General features: G+C 42.9%; 1 protein-coding gene across 1 annotated transcript in view; it reads left to right on the top strand.

The window, feature by feature from the left end:
• The first annotated feature begins 17,720 nt into the window (after window positions 1-17,720).
• The window catches only part of LOC309629104 (uncharacterized protein), a 30,934-nt gene continuing 27,501 nt past the window's right edge, over window positions 17,721-21,153 (top strand). The window contains exon 1 of the mRNA XM_082392840.1: window positions 17,721-18,801. The gene's annotated coding sequence lies outside the window, so the exon portion shown is untranslated. The remainder of the gene's footprint in view (window positions 18,802-21,153) is intronic.

The following is a 21,153-nucleotide window of genomic DNA, read 5'->3' on the forward strand; positions in this document are numbered from 1 at the left end:
AACAAGTCCAATACTGTAAGGATATTTTCTGAGAGTTCATTAGGAATCATTGTTTAACTAAGCCTGGAATTGCAATCCAGTAGCTTCTCAGTAGGGTTGCACCATCTGTGCTGCTCTGTGGATGAGTCTAGTCTAACAGACGCTTTCTATTTCAAAACACACATCGACTTAGGGTACATAGCACTGCTGTGTAGGCTGATAGGACAAGTTTTGACGTTTGGAAAAATATCTTATCAACAGTATAGTTTAGGTTATAGCCAGTGTATTCGTGTTGTTTGTTGAGCCATCTCAACTCAGGGGGCATTAATATGGACTGGCCTTAATTTTCTCCAGTCACTGCTTTAGGCCACATTTTGTTGAATTTTGCTTTTCTATCACTTAATATTTAGCAGCATTCGGGTTACTTTCAGTTAATAGAAAAGTCAGTCTTGTCGGTTTTTAAACTCTCCTCTCATACTGATTTAAATCTAATTTCCTGTTTCCACTCCGTCAGGGTGGAGCAAGCAGGTCTGGTTCTCAGACACCTCTTCTCTCCCTTTCCAAGGCCTGACTCCTAGGCTGTGGGGTCAGATAAAGGATGAGGGCGGCATCCCTGTACCTGATTTCCTGCTTCTTTGGCAAGCAGCATCTTGCCGTCCATGCCTTCTGAGTGACAGGTGTCAAAATGCTGCTTCACGTGCGGTATCCGAGGTCTCACTTCCCAGTCCCCTGATGTAGAAGACCCAGCCCCGGCCCAACTTCCTTGGCTAAGCCCTTCCCCATGGGTATTGGTAACTTTGAAATGGGCAGGGGCTGGAAGGGGTGGTTGTATGCACATATGTACATACATACATTTATTATACATTTTACTGATGTAAAAATGTACACAGTTTACAGATAATAAAATATACAGTACTCTTTACTGCCAATTCCATGTAGCTGATTCATTCTCAGAAGACTTACAGTGACTTTTGCAGCTGTAACTGACAAATGAGTGTGGTTCTAACAGGAATGTTGGGTGATATTTTCATACATAGTTAAGAACTAAGACCAAAGTAAAACAAAGAAAAGAGTGTCAGAACTTCACTGGTTAGTGTCATGAGCAACTTCTTTCTGAATCAGATAATGGTTTCATGTGCTGGAAGAATATATCCTCCAGTGTTTATGTTCTTCACTGTGTAAGGATCTAGACATGATAACACTTTTAAGTTTAATCTGCACTATTACCATTTTCTCCATCACTTTCTTAACCGCAGACAATCAACAAAACAGTAAATCAAGTCCTCATTTGTAGCATTTGCTGATTTCAAGCTACTTATGTGACCTTCCTGAGTGTGTAATCAGGACAAGAGGCACAGTAGTAGCACATGGTGTTTTTCCACCATACGGATAGAAAAGACCTTAAAAAAAACTATGACGATAAATAATAATAGCAGTAAAATAATTAAGAAATGGTTTTAAGTATTGATTACCTTTATAAATTACTTAATTGTAACTTTATGTAATTTAATATTTGAGAATGGCTGTGTTTTTTTTTTTTTTTTTTGGTCTGTGTTGGGTCTTCGTTGCTGCGCGCGGGCTTTCTCTAGTTGCGACGAGCGGGGGCTACTCTTTGTTGCAGTGCGTGGGCTTCTCATTACAGTGGCTTCTCTTGTTGCGGAGCACGGGCTCTAGGCGCACAGGCTTCAATAGTTGTGGAACGCGGGCTCAGTAGTTGTGGCTCGCGGGCTCTAGAGCGCAGGCTCAGTAGTTGTGGCGCACAGGCTAGGTTGCTCCGCGGCATGTGGGATCTTCCCGGACCAGGGCTCGAACCCATGTCCCCTGCTTTGGGAGGGGATTCTTAACCACTGCACCACCAGGGAAGCCCCCCAGCTCCTCTTCTCTTAGCAAGTCCTGAGGAAGGTATTAATGTCTCTTTAGAAGCTGGGGTACTTGATTCCTCTTTTAGCATCACTAGTTATTAATTCTGGGGTAATAGCATATCTTACTAGACTGGTATGCAGTTTTATATATTTAGCATTTTCAGAGTTAAATCTAGTTGGATAACATCCACCACTTGGTTTAAATCATAGACATGGTAACGTTCTCCCTAAATCGCTTTATGAGCCACGAGGGCCACACGCATGCACACACACTATGTATATATGATTTTTTTTTTTTCCAGGGTACTTAACAACCTTTCTGGTCTGGGTTAGGCCTATAATTAATGGTCTGGTTTTCCCACATTCCAAACTACAAAAAACCTTAACTTTGTCCTACTCACTTGATTTTTAATTAGTAGACCCTGAGGAATTCAGTCATTCCTAAATCTTGATAACATTCTTCAAAGAGATGTGAAATTCCTATACCCTGGGGTGAACTAGCTTTAATTGCTCCAAGTCTTAGCCTCAAGATTACAGTTCTCCAAGTAAAACTTTAGTGTAGGAAAGAAATGGGGACACGTGAGAACTTATCCTACCAGATATCAAACATACTGTAAAACAGTAGCAAGAAAAACAGGAGTAAATAAAGCAAAAGACAAATTAATCGAATGAAAGAATATCAAGTGCAGAGTCAGGTCCAGATATGTATGGGAATCATATGTGTGATAAAGCTAGCATTGCACAGATGGTTACTGTATGTAAATATAGGAGAATATTTCTGAAATACTGGAGTGAGTGCAGAAGGCCTTTGTCAAATACACATGACATCACACTAAAAAATATTAAGGAAAGATTGACTTATTTAAGTACTGAAAAACTTTAAACTTGTAATGGCAAGAGACACTATAAACTAGGTTAAAGGACAAAAGACTGGGAGAAAATATTTCCTTCACATATAATAGATAAATAGTATTTTCCTTAGAGGTGCACTGAATTTATTTTTGGCTGAATACTGAACAGCCAGCATTAAAATTAATGAACAACCTAAGGCAATGCTGAATGTTCCCACCATAAAGTGATCTTCTGAGATAACAAGAATAAATATGAAATTTTATTTTAAGAATTTAAGTAATACTATAATATTATTATTAGAAATTAGAGGGAACTCCCTGGTGGCCCAGTGGTTAGGACTCCGTGCTTTCACGGCCGTGGCCCAGGTTCAATCCCTGGTTGGAGAACTAAGATCCCACAAGCTGAGTGGCCAAAAAAAATTTTTTTTTAAATTTCATGATAAATTAGCTATGTTTTTAAAGTTTGTCATGATGATGGCGCAGTACAATTTCTTAGCACTGCCAGCTACTGGGAGGCTCCTCTGCACACTTGCAAGACTTAGACAGATGTTTTCGCCTGATGAAAAGCATGTTTTTCTTTGGCTGTCTATCCCAGTGTGGGTTACTCTTCGTGGAGATTTTCCTATCAGATCAATAAGCTTTCTTTTTTCTCTAATGGTAACAAAAAGGTGAAGACTTACCTCCTCAACCCCTAGACTTAAAAGATCACGGTGCAGTGTCCTTGCAGCCCTCCCACAAACCGAAGCTGCGTGCAAAATGCTTAAAGGCGATGTCTTCTGGATATTTAAGAAGCCAACAGAAGATTTTTGCCCTCACGTTTTTATCTCTAATGTTTGCATTCATTTCCTGACTCACACAATCATTGGATGCACTGCTTTCTCTGCCGGCAGCCACTGGTTGTTACAAGTGCTTTACTCTCAGTTTTAGTATCTGCAGTGGACAATCGTAAGGCCTGTTTTGTGCCAGAAGCCTTCTCCCTTATGATAGCTGCACTTCCATCTCACTTTGAGCGTTTGTATGAATACACGTGAAGACAGTTCCTAATCTTTTCCTTGTATGTCATATTGTTTGTCTTCGACTGAAAGAGATTTTCAGTCCCAAGTTAACATTCATCATGCTTACCAACATTTTAAAAACCAGTGTTCAGATGTTAGCAATAAGTCCAAAAGATGATCTATATTTATTAAATATGATGGTAACCTGATCTTTGATCTCCACAAGTTCAACAAAGCTCAAAATAACGTCAAAGGAGGCATTTGTCTGTTCAGTCTTCCAAAGACCAAAGCAATTTTGGCTGAATACTGAGGCCAAAGCTGAACTTCAGTGCCTGCTTAATATTTATAATATATAAAATACTCCTTCATGATAGTAAGGAAAAAATAGACAAAAGGCATGAACAGGGGCTTCCCTGGTGGCGCAGTGGTTGAGAATCTGCCTGCCAATGCAGGGGACACGGGTTCGAGCCCTGGTCTGGGAAGATCCCACATGCCGCGGAGCAGCTGGGCCCGTGAGCCACAACTACTGAGCCCGCGCGTCTGGAGCCCGTGCTCCGCAACAAGAGAGGCCGCGATAGTGAGAGGCCCGTGCACCGTGATGAAGAGTGGCCCCCACTTGCCGCAACTAGAGAAAACCCTCGCACAGAAATGAAGACCCAACACAGCCAAAAATAAATAAATAAATAAATAAATAAATTTAAAAAGGCATGAACAAGCACATCACAGGAGAAGAAATACAAATGGTGAACAAACACAAGAACATGTTAAACCTCAGTAGACATCAAATTAGATCCAGATACAACAATGACAGGGATTTTTTATTTTTTTGGGTACCTTGACAAAAACAATTTTTAAAGATTGGTAATGCAGTGTTAGGGAGAATGTCCAGAAATACGATAAATTGTACATCCTTTTATTGAAGGGCCGTTGGGCAGTATTTGGCAAAAATTTTAAATGTGTACTGTACTCTCTGGCCCAACACTGTCACCTAGAAGAATCTACCCTCCAGAACGACACAAACCTATGCTCAAAGATGTATACAAGATGGTAATACTAGTCCTGATAGCAAAAAATCAAATCTAATGTATCAATAAATGTGCATCAGTAGGGGATGGAAAAATGAATGCTGAATAACTGTGCAAAGGAATGCCCTGTAATTATTAAAAATAATAAGCTAGGTCTATTTCTAGTATCTTAGAAACACAACTACTGTATATTGGCCCAGAGGAAAAGCCAAGTTGCAGAATCATGTGATTCCCATTGGGTTTAAATATAAATAAAGAAAAAAGTCTGGAGGAGTGAGCATCCAACCTTTAACAGCAGTTACCTTGAGACGGTGGGAAATTGAAGGGAAGAAGATCGTATTCTTTACATCATACATGCTTCTTTATTATTTGAATTTATTATAATGAGCATCAATTACTTTTTAATTTTATAAAAGATTTAAATAAAACTAGGTTAAACCAAACCATGGAAGAAAAGTTCCATGAAAGACACAAAAAAGAGCTATTCCTCATTGCAAGGCAGACCCACAGAAAGCCTCCAGTGACTTGGTGAGTAAGCGCTCATCATGGGGATAGTGGGACAGCTGGAGAAGCAGTGGTTTATAGCCTTGAAGAATCCAAGAAACAGCAAAGTGCAAACCACAAAGTTCAATAAGAAAATAATTAAGTTAGGACCTCCCTGGTGTCACAGTGGTTAAGAATCCGCCTGCTAATGCAGGGCACATGGGTTCGAGCCCTGGTCCGGGAAGACCCCACATGCCACGGAACAACTAAGCCTGTGTGCCACAACTACTGAGCCTGCGCTCTAGAGCCCGCGAGCCGCAACTACTGAGCCTGCGTGCCACAACTACTGAAGCCTGTGAGCCTAGAGCCCGTGCTCTGCAACAGGAGAAGCCACTGCAATGAGAAGCCCGCGCACCACAACAAAGAGTAGCCCCCGCTCGCCGCAACTAAAGAAAGCCCACGTGCAGCTACAAAGACCCAACGCAGCCAGAAAGGGAGGGAAGGAGGGAGGAAGGAAGGAAGGATTCCTGCTTATATACAAAAAAATTAAAAAATAAGTTAAAAAAAAAAAAAGAAAAGTGACAAGAAAGCTGTCACACTCTCCATCAGGTCCCCTTTGCTGACTTGCTAGTCGTGTGTAGAGAAGAAACTTCTATGATGAGCCAGCATATAATGCTACAGAGGGACACCTGCCTTATGGAGTAACTGCTCTTTCTGGCTGTGATTTTGTGTGTTCCTTACTTACTTGTCTTATGTTCTTCTATCCATTCATACATCGCAGTAAACATGGGGTTAACGAGAGGGAAACGGAGACAGAGGGGCCCAGGCAGAGTCCCATGAGGGCAGGAGTTTGCTTATTTAGCACTAGTTCTGCAGGACCTGGAACGTAGTAGGGACGCAGTGATAGTTGACGAACGACTAAACGCGTGGGCTCCAGTCCCATGGGAAATGTAGATCTACAGCAGACAGACAACTAAAAGGCAGCATCCTCAGCGCAGTGATAGAGGTGCGAACAGACAAAACAGAAATGGGGCACATAAGCCTGCTACAAAGCCCCTAGAAGCATCCCCAAGGAGGCTATGCCTGAGCTAAATGTGGAGAAGTTCGTAGAAGCCCACCAGGCAAAGGACGTCGCAGAAGCAAAGGTGCAGAGAGCTTATCGGAGGGCTTATCGGAGAAGCTGCGAGTTGTTGATTCTGGTTTGAAGCATGGGTGGAGAAGGCTGGAAAGATCAGGTCTAGATCATGATTCTCTTGGGAGCCATGCTAAGGACTTTGTTGGTTTTGTTTTTGTTTTTGTTTAATTTATTTTACTGAAGTATAGTTGCATTGCAATGTTGTGTTAATTTCAGGTGTACAGCAAAGTGATTCAGTTACATATATATATACACACATTCTTTTTCATATTCTTTTCCATTACGGTTTATCACAGGATATTGAATATAGTTCCCTGTGCTCTACAGTAGGACCTTGTTGTTTATCTATTTTATGTATAATAGTTTGCCTCTGCTAATCCCAGCCTCCCAATTCATCCCTCCTCTATCATCCTCCCCCTTGGCAACCACAAGTCTTTTCTCTGTGTCTGTGAGTCTGTTTCTGTTTCATAGATAAGTTCATTTGTGTCATATTTTAGATTCCACATAGAAGTGACATCATATGATATTTGTCTTTCTCTGTCTGACTTACTTCATTTAGTATGATAGTCTCTAGGTCCATCCATGTGGCCACACATGGCATTATTTCATTCTTTTTTATGGCTGAGTAGTATTCCATTGTATATATGTACCACATCTTCTTTATCCATTCATCTGTCCATGGACATTTAGGTTGCTTCCACATCTTGGCTATTGTGAATAGTACTGCTGTGAACAGTGGGGTGCATGTATTCTTTTGAACCATGGTTTTCTCCGGATATATGCCCAGTAGTGGGATTGCTGGATCATATGGTAGCTCTAGTTATAGTTTTTTGAGGAACCTCCATACCGTTCTCCATAGTGGCTGTATCAATTTACATTCCCACCAACAGTGCAAGAGGGTTCCCTTTTCTCCACACCCTCTCCAGCATTCGTTATTTGTAGACTTTTTGATGATGGCCATTCCGACTGGTGTGAGGTGGTACCTCATTGTAGTTTTGATTTGCATTTCTCTAATAATTACATGCTAAAGACTTTGGATTTTATCTGAAGAGAATGTCTTCAAGAAGACAATCACATTTATATTTTTTTAAGGTTCACATGAATATTCATTTTCCTGTCTTCACTTTGAAAATGATGGCAGAAGTTTTGTATGTGCCTGACAATAATCAGTTCATTTCATTCTTATAACAACTATAGAGCAGTTCATTTCATTCTTATAACAACAACTATAGCAATTTCATTGTGCAGTTGAGGAAACCGAGGCACAGGGAAGTTAAGTCCTTTGCCTGACATGACGCGGTTATCGGTGGAACCGAGGTACAAAGGCAGGCAGTCTGGACCCGGAGCGCACCCCCTTTTCCATCATACTGGACTGGTTTTTTTTGTGTTCCTTTGAGAATATATGTGTTGTCTTAAGAAAAGGGAGTCAACATTTCTTTGCCATGTGATTTCTCCCATACCACCTACCAACCAAGAGAGAATGTTCTTTGGCCTTGCACATGGAACCACTGGGCAGCTCAGCCATTGCCTGTCGTTCTCCGCTCCCTCTAACCACTCAGCTGCTTCTTACCCCCTTTAGTCTTGACCCCTGTCTCCCTCCTTTCCTGGACGGGCTGTGAACCCTTCTGGTTTCCGGTGATTCCAGTATAGACCCCGTCACGGAGAGGTGAGCCTTCAGACGGGGTTGCAGGAGTCGCCTGAGCCTTTCTCTTCTGGAATCAAAGGTGCATGTAACACGAATCTCCAAAAAAAGGGAGGGGGCAGAGCACTGAGATCACCTTTCACTCACTTGCAAATAACCATGCTTGTTGTTCAGGCGCCTGGCGCTGTGTAGGGAAGCAGAGGTCAGACAGGAAAGTAGAGAAGGAGGAAGAAGATGTGTCACCCGTCATAAGTGATCTTTCCGTCTTACACTTCCACGGAGGCTACTATTTCCCAGCTCGTCTTGTGCCAGCAAAAATGATGGCATGATTTTTATACACAGATGAGGCGATGTGGTTTAGAGGTCTGTTGATGGAGAACATTGTGTTCTCAGCTCCCAGCCCCGAGATTTTCCATTGACCACACCGTGAGTCCTGTACCTCTGCCCCAGGGACCCTCTCATACATACCACACTACTAATTAGGAGAATCAGTAACAATAACCATCTAATAACCAGGAATAATAACCATCTAATAATCAGTAATAATAACCATCTGCTGTGAGAGGAGCCAGGTGTGAACATGCTCTTCTTCTCAGAAATTCAAATAATTACTGACCAAAAGCAGGCCATGTAGGAGACTTGAATTTCAGTTTACTTATTCGCGGGTGAACTTTGTGGCTTTTCTTTAGTAAAGAGGAGGAAGACTGATAGATGATCATCTCAAAGGCTGCCAAAGCCTTGGGGGAGTAGTAACAATCTAGAATCCAAAATGATGGGGAAATTTTCCTTTTATTGTAGAAAGAAAGTGTTAGAGAAATAAGGCCGAGTAATTTATGTTTGGAGACTGTTATTTCATCCCTGGAGTATCTGTATCCAGGAAATGTGAAACCCAATAACAAGATTAAATCTTACTTCAAGTCATAATTATAAATACACTACAAAAGGAGTATCTCATTCCACTAAATTCACTGCGATGATCATTGGATATACATTTATTGCATAGTTTCAATTCAGTTACTTGTAGTCTTAACTTTTTTCTATTCAACAAAACATTTTAGCATTTAAGAACTATTTGATAACACATGATTTTTAAATTCCTTCATTTTATACCTTTATTCCTTCATTAATACTTTAAATTTAAGATTTGCATAAATTTACAAAGATGCGCACACAATAATGTTCTTCACAGCATTGTTTATAAAGCAGAAAAAGAAAAAAAAAGGAAAACCCAAATGTCTCTAAACAGAAGACTGGTTATTAATTCAGATTAATATTTAAAATGATGGGCAGGAAATATAGTCAGTGTTTTATAAGAACTTTGTATGGAGTATAATCTATAAAATTATCAGATTACTGTGTTGTACACCTGAAACTAATATAGTAATATAAGTCAGTTATACTTCAATTAAAAAATCAAATCAAATAAGAATGATCAAGTAGGATATAATTATTGATATAAAAAGTTATTCACCATACAGTGAGTTTTTTTAAAGGTTCCAAAAGCAGACTATGATCTTTTTTTAAAATTGTATGTTTAGAAAAGAAGTCTGGGAAGATGTAAGTCAAAATGTTAACAGTACTTCTCTCAGTGAATTTGCAGACGGTTTTCACTTACAACTTTCTGTCCTGTGTACTGTGTGAGGTGATTTTTTGAAATTGTTAATTATTGTTTTTATATTTAGCATGTATAATTTTGCAGGTGGAACAATATTTCTCTTTTCAAAATCGAACTTGAAAAGGTGTTATAAAAGAAACTCGGGCTTCCCTGGTGGCGCAGTGGTTGAGAGTCTGCCTGCCAATGCAGGGGACACGGGTTCGAGCCCTGGTCTGGGAAGATCCCACATGCCACGGAGCAACTGGGCCCGTGAGCCACAACTACTGAGCCTGCGCGTCTGGAGCCTGTGCTCCGCAACAAGAGAGGCCGCGATAGTGAGAGGCCCGCGCACCGCCATGAAGAGTGGCCCCCGCTTGCCGCAACTAGAGAAAGCCTTAGCACAGAAACGAAGACCCAATCAATCAATCAATCAATCAATCTAAAAAAAAAAAAATTAAAAAAAAAAAAAAGGAACTCAAAGGAATTTACTGCTAATTATTTAAGCATACAAAAAAATGTCTGCACAACGCATGTGAGTTTTATCAGTAACACTGTACCGTGTTTTTGAGGTTTTCCCCTCTGCCCCTGTTGAAATAGTATGGATGCTTTTCCCACCCCACTGTCTCCTTCTCCCTCTCCCTCCTTTGAGCTAAAACAGCAGACTCTTGTTCCCAGTATGCCCACTCTCAGTGAGGGTAGATTTGCACTAGAACATTAATGTCACTGGTCCTTCTTCTGACATGAAACCTGCCCTTTACCTCGACCAGTTAAGTCAGGAAGTACAGATGGCTCTTTAGCGTACATCACTAATGTAGAGCGTGTTTAACCAAACAGCTGTCTTGAGCGATGTAGACGTAAGCTCTGTTGAAGGTGCCCAAGTTCCGCCCTAAGGCTTTGCATTCCAGAAATTGAAACAAGATGATTTGTTTCAAAGGTAGAGAAATGTGACTCAGACCTCTCTTTGGCCCTTTTTAGACTCTAATAAGGTCATTACTTAGTATGAACTGAAAGACAACATTTTTTTTTTTAATATCTTGTCAATCCCAGGTGTTTCGTGTCTACATCTGGTACTGCTGGTTTCAATCATCTTGAACCCTGGCTCTGTTGGTTGAAGTGATAGAGTTTCACCATTTGGGAGAGTGAAGGACAAGAGTCACAAAGAGTAGGCAGAGAGGCAGACATTCCGAACACACCCATTGACTATCATTGTGATGTAAGTGAATATCAGAAACTGGCCTCTCCCTAGAATAATTATAACAAACTTAGCACAGGTCCAGGAAAACTTAAGTGAGGTTTATTAAAACTGAAGCAAGTCTTGGGGACTTCCCTGGCGGTCCAGTGGTTAGGATTTGGCGCTTCCACTGCAGGGGGCCCAGGTTTGATCCCTGGTCAGGGAACTAATATCCCACAAGCCTCTTAGCACGGCCAGAAAACAAAAAAGCAAAAACAAAAAAAAAAATGGTGTAATATAATGTTAGAACTGTAACAAAAATTAAAAAATAAAAGCAAAGTCTTGTCGGGAGGACTTTCAAAAGCTTTGTTATCATCAGCATCAGCAGATCATTGAAAGGTGGTATTCCTGTTATACCTTGGTTATTGCAAAGGTGTGACCTTGAATGTCTTACTGGGTCTTAGCAGACTCTCAGAATCTTCCCAAGTTATGAGGTGGTATTAGACCAAAAACACACTTCCATATTCTTTACCTATTTTCTTTTTTTCATATTTAACGTTAGCTTTTGCTAATATTTTTCCTTTTCCCTTTCGGTTCTTTCTTATCCACGTGCCCTAATACACTCAAATTCTCAACACCAAAAATACCGGAAATAAAACTCAGGGAAGAAGTGAGATTAGAGAATGGAGGGAAACGGGTGGATTCTGGGATCTCCAGAAACCTAAATTACGGTTTTTTTTCGTTGCTTTGAATTGTCTTCATTAACCGTTGATCCCGTCTGGGTGGAGCAGTGTCCCAGGAGACCTGCAGTCAGGGCCCAGCTCCAGCCCTGACGACCCCCATCCTTAGGCTGCAGTCTCATCCCGTGCCAGCCTCCCCTGTGTTAAAGTTTTAGGACGTGGTAAGTCAGTGAGGGTTAGCTGTGACTAACATCTGTCGCTGTCTATGTAGTAGAGAGCTCTGTGGCTTTGACATTCCCAAATGTAGCGGCAGAAGCAGCTTGTCGCCCTGTGTCAGTGGGTCACTAACCTGCTGCTGGACCCCCGCCTGGGCAACAACCCAGGTCGGGGAGTTGGCAAGGCCTCCCCCGCCCCCTTCCCCCAGGGGATGGTATCCAGGACCCCGCAGGCCCCGCCCACAGCCCACCTGCATCTTCCCTGTGAAATAAACATCTACCTGAAAACCAGGGGAGGAGGAGGGGGAGAAGCATATGTGTGGTGGGGGACAGAGAGGGTCACGCTCGTCCGGAGACGTGACATGAGGCAGCAGTCAAAGCACAGGTAGGTGCTCGTCGGGCGGCGGGGGGGTGAGATGGGGTCTCCGGGGCAGGGTCTCCGGGGCGGGTCACTTGCAGGTCACGGCGAAGGTGACCTCGTTGCAGAGCGCAGCACCTCACCTCTCTGCCCACGCCCTGAACCGGGGCCAGCTTTGCAGACACTCCGCTCTCCCCCAGCCTCGAAGAGGCCGAGCTGCTGGCGCTGACTGACTCCCGCCTCTCTGCTTCCTTTCCAGCTGACCCGCTGGTGGGCAGCATCGCCACGCAGTACATGACCAACAGGGCGGAGCACGACCGGATGGCCAGGCAGTGGACCAAGCGGTACGCCACATAGGGCCCCGGCCCGCGGCACGCTCACCAAGTGCACCGGGGCGCCCCGCACCTCGGCTCTGCGTGTCTTGTTTTTATCGCCTTTGGAACCGTTTTGTGATGCAATGTCAACCATCCCCCGCCCCCCCCCTCCCTTTCCTTTGCTCCCCACCCCTTCCCGTTTTACTCCCTGTTTAATTTCTGTTAACTTGAAAGATCTGGGTTTTTTTTTTTTTTTAATCCCACCTCCACGTGGATGTGGGAACGTTGGTTTTCAGTGCAAACAATGTCAGATCTGTAATCATACGAGCTTTCTTTCGAAGCTTCGTTTTCCTGTGTGGTTTTGTTTTTTTTTGTTGTTCGTTTCCTTTGGATCCTTTTTCCCTTCCTGTGATCTTCGGGAAAACACGAGTTCAGAATTCTATCTCGTTTCTACTTCAACGTAATGCTTAGGGTTAATTTTTTTGTACTGAAGTCTTTATCGGTGGGTGCATGCTACTGGGAACCAGATTTTTGTACAAAAGCTTCAATCAGAATCACTGTGCATTACTGAGACTCTTGTTTATCACTGGCCTTCTGTCCCCACACAGAAGACTGCTGGATTGAACAAAATAATATGTATTTTGATTTACTTAAAGTGCTTGTAAATTTCTTAGGGACCTGCCACTTTTGACTGTGGATCAGTTGATGTACACTTGTATTATTAAAGCACTCAATAAATCACTGTGGCTGATAAATGCGCTTCTGGTGACCCAGCGTTTGCTTTGCATCCTGGTGACCAGCAGAGTTCTCCAGGCAGCGAGGCTTGTCTAATTCAATTACAGATTCAGGTGTATTTTTTTCATCTCAAGCCTCTAATATTTCCTCGCAGTTGAGTTGCTTGGCATGCGGAATTTCCCCAGCCGTCAGTAGCCTGATGAGTTTATGGTCGTTTCCGATCACTCTCGTTTTTGCATATTGGCTTCACATCACTTTCTCATGGACATCTTTTCTGTTACAGCCTTCTTGATGCAATAATTCAAATATGTGACTCCAAAAATAGGCTCCTAGTGAAAGTGAGGTCTGAGCTAATCGTTGTGTCAGACCACGTTTGGACTTACTTCTCTCTTCTTTTTCCTCTTAAGATTGTTACAGTGATTGCCCTTGACTTTGGAGTTTGTTTTTCCACCATAATTTTAGTGGCGGAAGTAAACCCACCTCATATCTGTCATGGTCAGCACATTCAGTGACAAGAGTATGTCTGTCTGGCTTTGACCTTCAGGCTATTTTGGGTTTGCAGCTACAGGAGGCTGAGGAAACTTGTGTGTGGTGTAGCTTGAAAACCACACTGACATGCTGATTAATATTCAGGGTTCTTTGTGTTACAAGGCCCGTTGGAAACTCCTGCTTCTACTAATTATAGTTACAAGCCCACCGTACAGCTTGGTCTCATTTAAGGAACATCTTTCCTGCCACATAGTAGGATTTACAAATGTAAGTCATTTACCTCTAAATATTTCTGACTTCAATTTTAATATCTTTATCAGAAAGATGTTAAATATCTGATTCAGAAGATGCAGTTTTTATTGGGTTTCAGTGGTTCAAAAGAAATCCTACAGAAAATACATTTAAATGTTGAAAGTGGGACTTTTAAACCAAAGTACCTAAGGATTTTTTTAATAATGATTTTACCATTCATTTTATTTGAAAACAGGTTCCAGCTTACAGAACACCATACGGCCTCGGTTACAGCTACTCAAATCTGTAGTTGTAACTAGAGTAACCACAGACAATATGTTTGAATGGGCACAGCTGTGTTCCAATAAAACTTTATTTACCAAAGCAGTCAGTAGCCAGATTTGGCCCGTGAGTTGTAGTCTGCCACTGCCCGTTAAAGACCACCATAGACTGGGGGGAAAGAGTCAGATAACTGTGTGTTTAACATTTCTTTCCTTAAAATGTTATAAATTTAATTAATATAATACAAGACTGATATTTAGAAAATTACCCAGACTGTTTTACCACCTACAGACTTTCTCACCACAAAGGTTTATACGTTTAGTTTAATACTTTAGATTAAAATATTCAACCCTAAAAGCACCGTTTTAATGTGAAATTTTATTAAACTGATTTTTTTTTTTACTTTTGACTGATTAAACCAGACTCATGATATTAATACTGACTTTTATAGAGAGTATTTAAATTCTGTTTGCCTTTCTTCTTTTAAAATGTCAGCACCATTGGACACATTTTAAATGATGCTTCTAATATATTACATCTACATCTCCAATCTGGTTGTACTTTAGATCATTTTAAAATATGTGTTATTTAGGAGACAGAGATTATAACACCTCTAGTAGGAAATCCTATCAGAAATCCATGTTTGCTATTCCATGATCAGGTTTTCTATTAATTTGATATGAAGAGTCTATACAACTTCTTTCCCCATGTTATGAACTCCAAGGACTTAATGACAAACAAATGTACCTTCCCTTCACTGTGAAAGCTGGAAAAACTCCAGAGAGACCAAGAAGCTCTTAGTTGAGCCTGTTAAATCTAGATTCCAGATTAACATGGTAATTTTATTTGACATCAGAGCAGGCAATACAATTCTAATAAGTTTTCGATAACGCTTGTGAAATAAGATTTGGGAATAGCTTAGCTCTCAGAAAGCTAAATAGTTTTGCTAATAATTATGGGGATAGCATTGACTTTGTACCCTAATATTATTTAACTTTCCAAACATACTATTGCTAGTTGTGTTATTTTGTAGCTTTGTTAAATAAAATGTTGGCAGATCCTTGACTGAGGCAGGACCACTGGTAATTGAGAAAGTAGTTTAAAATGGTATTTATTGATCTTAAATAATTCAGAATGTTGTGGCCTTAGTTTGTTGTAAAACTGCAAATAAATAGAACAGTCCTCATTTGTTCTTCTACAGGAATCCATTGAAGATAGCAAATGCAGGAGTAATCGATCTTTCCTTCTTATTCCAAGATTAGAGAGTAAATCTAAAAGTTTATCCTGCAGTACTGGTCTGGGAATTAGGGAGAAAGGAAATATTTATTCAGAAGGTACTATACACCAGGCCATACGTTACCTAATAAAAACCTTAGCCCAGCCCTGTAGGGTGTAGGTAGCTGTCACAGTCTGAACATTTGTATCCCCCAAAATTCATGTGTTGAAATCCTAATCCCCAAGGTGATGGTATGAGGAGGTGGGGCCTTTGGGAGGGGATTAGGTCATGAAGGTGGAGCCCTCATGATTGGGATTAGTGCTCCTATGAAACAAACCCCAGAGAGCTCCCGAACCCCCTTCCATCACGTGAGGACACAGTGAAAAGCTGCAGTCTGCAGCCGGGAAGAGGGCCTTCACCAAAACCCAACCGTGTCGGCACCTGGCCTTGGACGTCAGCCTCCAGAGCTGTGAGCAGTATATTTCTGTAGTTTATAAGCCTCCTAGTCTGTGGCTTATAGAGCAGCCTGAAAAGACGGAGACAGTGGCCCTGGGTCCCGCACAGCTAACAAAGTACTGAAGTGAGAGTCCCACCCAAGCACGTGACAGGGGAGCCCGTGCTGTCAACTACAAAACCACACACACCTTTCTTCTAATGACGAGATCATACTATCAAGATAAACTGGCCTGATTCAGTCTTAGAGTCCAGGGGCTGTACAGTTGTAGGTGCTGGGGGTCTTGCCATCTTCAGTAAATGGGAAATAAGGTTGTAGGAAGTGTGGCCCTGCTGTTAGATGGGAAACCAAACAGTACTTCCAATCTTAGAGCTGCTGCCTTAACAACTGCCCAGCCCTGGGGAGACATCACTTGGAAGAGCCCTGAACTTCTCTGCATCTCAGTGCTGCGATGAAAGCACTGTTAACTATTACCAGGCATGGCGATTTTTTGAATGTCTCCATAATAATTTGTGCTTTAGAAAGAGATAACATTTGTAGAGAACAGACTGGTGGTTGTCAAGGGGGAGGGGGTGGGGGAGGGATGGAGTGGGAGTTTGGGGTTAGGAGATGGAAGCTTGTATATATAGAATGAATAAACACCAAGGTCCTACTGTATAGCACAGGGAATTATATTCAATATCCTGTGATAAACCATAATGGAAAAGAATATTTTAAAAAGAATGTGTGTATATATATATATGTATAACTGAACCACTTTGCTGTACAGCAGAAATTAACACAACATTGTAAATCAACGATACTTCAATTTAAAAAATTGATAAATTAATGAACCAACAGCGATAGTCCATAGTTTATGCAGATTTAAAAAAAGAAAAACGAGATATGTTTGTAATTACTACGGAAAACAGTTGAAATTGTACAAAATAGCCCTACCAGAGGATCCTGACTTACCCATGTATTTTATTTCCAGGTGGCTTTATAACCTATTAGCATGTCCCCTCTGTACAGGGCTCTCAGGTCTGTGGCATGGGCCTCAGGCCACACAGGCACGTCCCGTACCCTAAACTGGTCCTGTAATTGTCCACAGAGGAAAACTGGAGCTCGCTGAGTTGTCTGCTGATCTTAGCACTTCCAGCTACATCAGATCTGGGAGCTCCTGGAGTTGAGGCCGGCCTCTGAGGACCTCCCGTGACAGCCATGCATCTCCCACAGCTAGGCTCCCCCTGGGAAGCTGGCTGGTCCCCTGGGCCTGGAACACTAGGCCCCTTTCACACTCGAATTCCACCAGGCGCACTGGTGATGTGCATGAGGGTGACCCGCTTACCCCAGTTTGGCTGGGACTTTCCCTCTTTTAAAACGGAAAGTCCCACCATTGTAAAGAAATTATACTCCAATAAAGATGTTAAAAAAAAAACAAAAACAGAGAGTCCCATGTCTCAGCAATGCCCTCAGTCTGGGACCCCCCAGGAGTGTTGGTCACGGGAGCTTTCATGCCAGGACTGAATTTCAGCCTAAGGTCTCACGCATTACACAGGGCTGGTTGCGCTCACAGAAATGCTTTGTTTGAGAAAGAGAATTTTACTCAATGGACAGACATCCTGTTAGAAAAGATGGGCCTTCCACAGCTTGAGGAATTCCTGTATATTCCACCCTCTCTGGCTTTCACACCCAGCCACCTGCACTCTTTCCCTCTGCTTCTGGAGGCAAATGAGTGAGTGAAACCAACTGCAGCCTTTCTTTGCATCTTCAAACGTGACTTCAGATATGTATGCCTTTCTATGAGGAGTCTTACTACCAAGGAGTGGTCTGAAGCATAATATGCCTTTCTAGAGGATGTTTTTTAAGGGAAATTCCTGAATTTTAAAAATCTCTCATGTATGGGACCCACACAGGAAAATGGAGGAGATAATGTGATCACCTGCCTTTTTTTCTTTTTTTTGAAATTTTCATTGGAGTATAGTTGATTTACCATGTTGTGTTAGTTTCAGCTGTACAAGCGAAGTGAATCAGTTATACATATATCCACTCTTTTTTAGATTCTTTTCCCATGTAGGGCATTACGGGGTATGGAGTAGAGTTCCCTGTGCGATACACTAGGTCCTTGTTAGTTATCTGTTTTATATATAGTAGTGTGTATATGTCAATCCCATTCTCCCAATTTATCCCTCCCCGCCTTTTCCCCCTGGTAACCATAAATTTGTTTTCTACGGCTGTGACTCTATTTCTGTTTTGTAGATAAGTTCATTTGTATGATCTTTTTAGATTCCACATATAAATGATATCATATGATGTTTGTCTTGCTCTGGCTGCACCTGTCTGTCTTATTACCTGCTTATATGTCCGCATAGTCCAAGTGGGGGTAACCCCAACTGCTCCAGAATTCCCAGTGTCAGGGTTTTCAGTTTTAAGAAAAACCTTACCCAATAACCTTGGTATCTTTTGGAGCTGATGTGACCCCTGAACCCTGCTCTATCATCCCCTCCTCCCACTCACCCCTCTCAATTAGATGGGAGGTCAGAGTTCAGGGTGACAGTCACATCCTGGTTGATAGGAAATTTTAGGAACTTTCTGAGAAATTCTGTCAAGCTATCCAGCAGAAAAGTAACAGGTGCTTGACAACTGGTGCTCCTGGACACATTGAGAAACACCAAGCGAGATTCTCCTGCTTAATCTATAGCTCAAGGACAGTACAGTGGCAGAGGGGCCACGCTCGCCTGCTCCAGCCTGCCTCTGCTGAGGTTGCCTGGAAGTAAGATGACAACATTCTTCAAGGCCTGTTCAGCCTCCAGCTTGGAACTACTGACAAACCTGTAAATGAAGATGCCCCGCCATGAACTTTGACAGTGTCAGTCTGCATCCTTTAGACGGACAGCTGACTGTACGTTCCTCAGCAAACAGCTCCCGAGTACTAGGATTTAAAAATCAAAGCAGGAGTCACGTCACCAAGATGGTGACATAGGTCGTTCCCGGCTTCCCTCCCCCTCACAAGAAGAACATCTCACAACTCTTCAAGAACAAGACAGCACTGAGAGAATCCCAGAACTTGGGGTGAGGTTGAAGCACTCCTGCAGCTCAGAGACCAAGAAGGTAAGAGAAGCCAGTGGTGCTCGGGCCAAGAGGCAGGCAGGCAGAACGGAGCTCCCCCAGGGCAAAGCCAGTACCGGGCCTGCTACACTCAGGCAGGGGGGATCCATTCACAGCCAGGGAGGAGGGCAGCTCCTGACCCCTCCCCGCTAGAAAGCCTGTTGTGGAAATTGACAAGTAGCCTGGGGAGGCCCCGCCCCCTCCTGCTCAGGCAAAGGAGCTGAGACATAGCCACACCCACTGTGGAAAGTGTCTTCCGGCCCCATCTAACCAGTAGGGCCCACAAAAACCCCTGAAAGCCATGAGGCCCAGTGCCGCTCAAGCCGAGAGAAGGGCAGACAGAGCCAATGGTTTGCAGAGCAAAGCCAGTGGTCCTGTTCAGCCAGGGGACTTGGGGCGGGGGCGGCTGGAGTGAAGACACCAAACAAAGAGCTTTATCAGTTCTAGAGCTGCGGCTCTCACTGCACCCAGGCAGAGAATCTAATGTGTAGCCCTGTGTATCGCTGAATACAGCCTTCAGCCTGTCCGACCAGGGCGCCTAACCAGGGCACGTGGAAAGCTGCAGAGCCCGTTCACCCGCCCTGTGTAGACGGGCCCTTACACAGCACAGCCCGTGGCTTCCCCCGTCTGCAGAGCAAAATCCGTGCCCTCACCTGACCAGGGGATTCAGTGCACACTCAGGCCTGATTCAGGCCGCCAGACAACCAGCTGTGCAGGCCCTGGCCTGCTGCCCTTTCAGTGCAGGGAGGCTAATTCATTGCCCTATCTACTATTTGGTGTTTTTTTTTTTTTTGGAATATAGTTGATTCACGATGTTATGTTAGTTTCAGGTGTACAGCAAAGTGAATCCGTTATACATATACATATATCTACCTTTTTTAGATTCTTTTCCCATATAGGTTGTTACACAATATTGAGTAGAGTTCCCTGTGCTATACCGTAGGTCCTTATTAGTTATTTTATATATAGTAGTGTGTATATGTCAATCCCAATCTCCCAGTTTATCCCTCCCTGCCCCTCCCCCCTACAAACAGATGTAGGTTTGTTTTCTACATCTACGAGACTATTTCTGTTTTGTAAATAAGTTCATTGGTACCATTTTTTTAGACTCCACATATAAGCGATATCATATGGTATTTGTCTGACTTACCTCACTTAGTATGACAATCTCTAGGTCCAGCTGCGTTGCTGCAAATGGCATTACGTCATCCCTTGTTATGGCTACTGTTGAATATAGCGCCAGTCCTGAGCATCTAGGGAGCCTGACCAGAGAATTCAGACAACTGCAGAGCCCACTTGCTGAAGGTGAGGGTTCTCAAGCGTGTGGTAGCATTTCTTATCTGTAGATTTTTTTAAATCCTGGTCTTCCGACTGGAGGTGAAATTGTTTTAGAAGTACTGGTGTGAAAGGCTTGAGATTCTAGAAAGCTGTGAAAATTATGTGCCTTTGGGCAACAAAAGTAGATTTCTGTAGCAGAACATTTAGGGCTTCTGTTTCTCCTTCATCAGCTCATTTTAATTTTGTGTTTGATGAATAAAAAGAGTGATCTCCAGGTACAAGATTCTGTAGCATCATCATCACCACAATGACGACCCCCTCCTTCAGCACAGGGCATGGAACACACTGCGTAAGTATATGTATGTGTACGTATAATCTCATTTAATGTTTGTTATTATCCCCCAAGACGTATATTATCCTCATCATGCAGATGTGGAAACTGACCAGGGATTTTAATAGATCCAAAGTCCTGGACTTCCCTGGTGGCGCAGTGGTTAAGAACCCGCCTGCCAATGCTGGGGACACAGGTTCGAGCCCTGGTCCGGGAAGATCCCACATGCCGCAGAGCAACTAAGCCCGTGAGCCACAACTACTGAGCCTGTGCTCTACAGCCCGCGAGCCACAACTACCGAAGCCCGCGTGCCACAACTACTGAAGCCCGCACACCTAGAGCCTGTGCTCCGCCACAAGAGAAGCCACTGCAGTGAGAAGCCCGTGCACCACAATGAAGAGTAGCCCCCACTCACCACAAGTAGAGAAAACCCACGCTCAGCAATGAAGACCCAATGCAGCCAAAAATTCATTAATTAATTAAATTTTTAAAAAGTTGATCCAAACTCCTGTAACTACTAAGTGGCAGAGCTAGGTCTCAAACCCACATCTGTGTGTCTGTGAAAACCAGGCGCAGAAGCAGCACCTCCCAGCCTGAGGACACGTGATACACATCGTTGTGGATTTACCAGTTAGAGAAGGAAGAAATTATTGGGTTTATACAACCAGAATCCTTGAGCCTTGTGTTCAGGGGACCTCAGATAAAGCAAAATATTGTATGTAGCTCCACCGGGTCCGAGAGCCCCT

Source organism: Balaenoptera borealis (genome assembly GCF_965194805.1).
Source record: "Balaenoptera borealis genome assembly, chromosome: 5".
NCBI classification, from domain to species: Eukaryota; Metazoa; Chordata; class Mammalia; order Artiodactyla; family Balaenopteridae; genus Balaenoptera; species Balaenoptera borealis.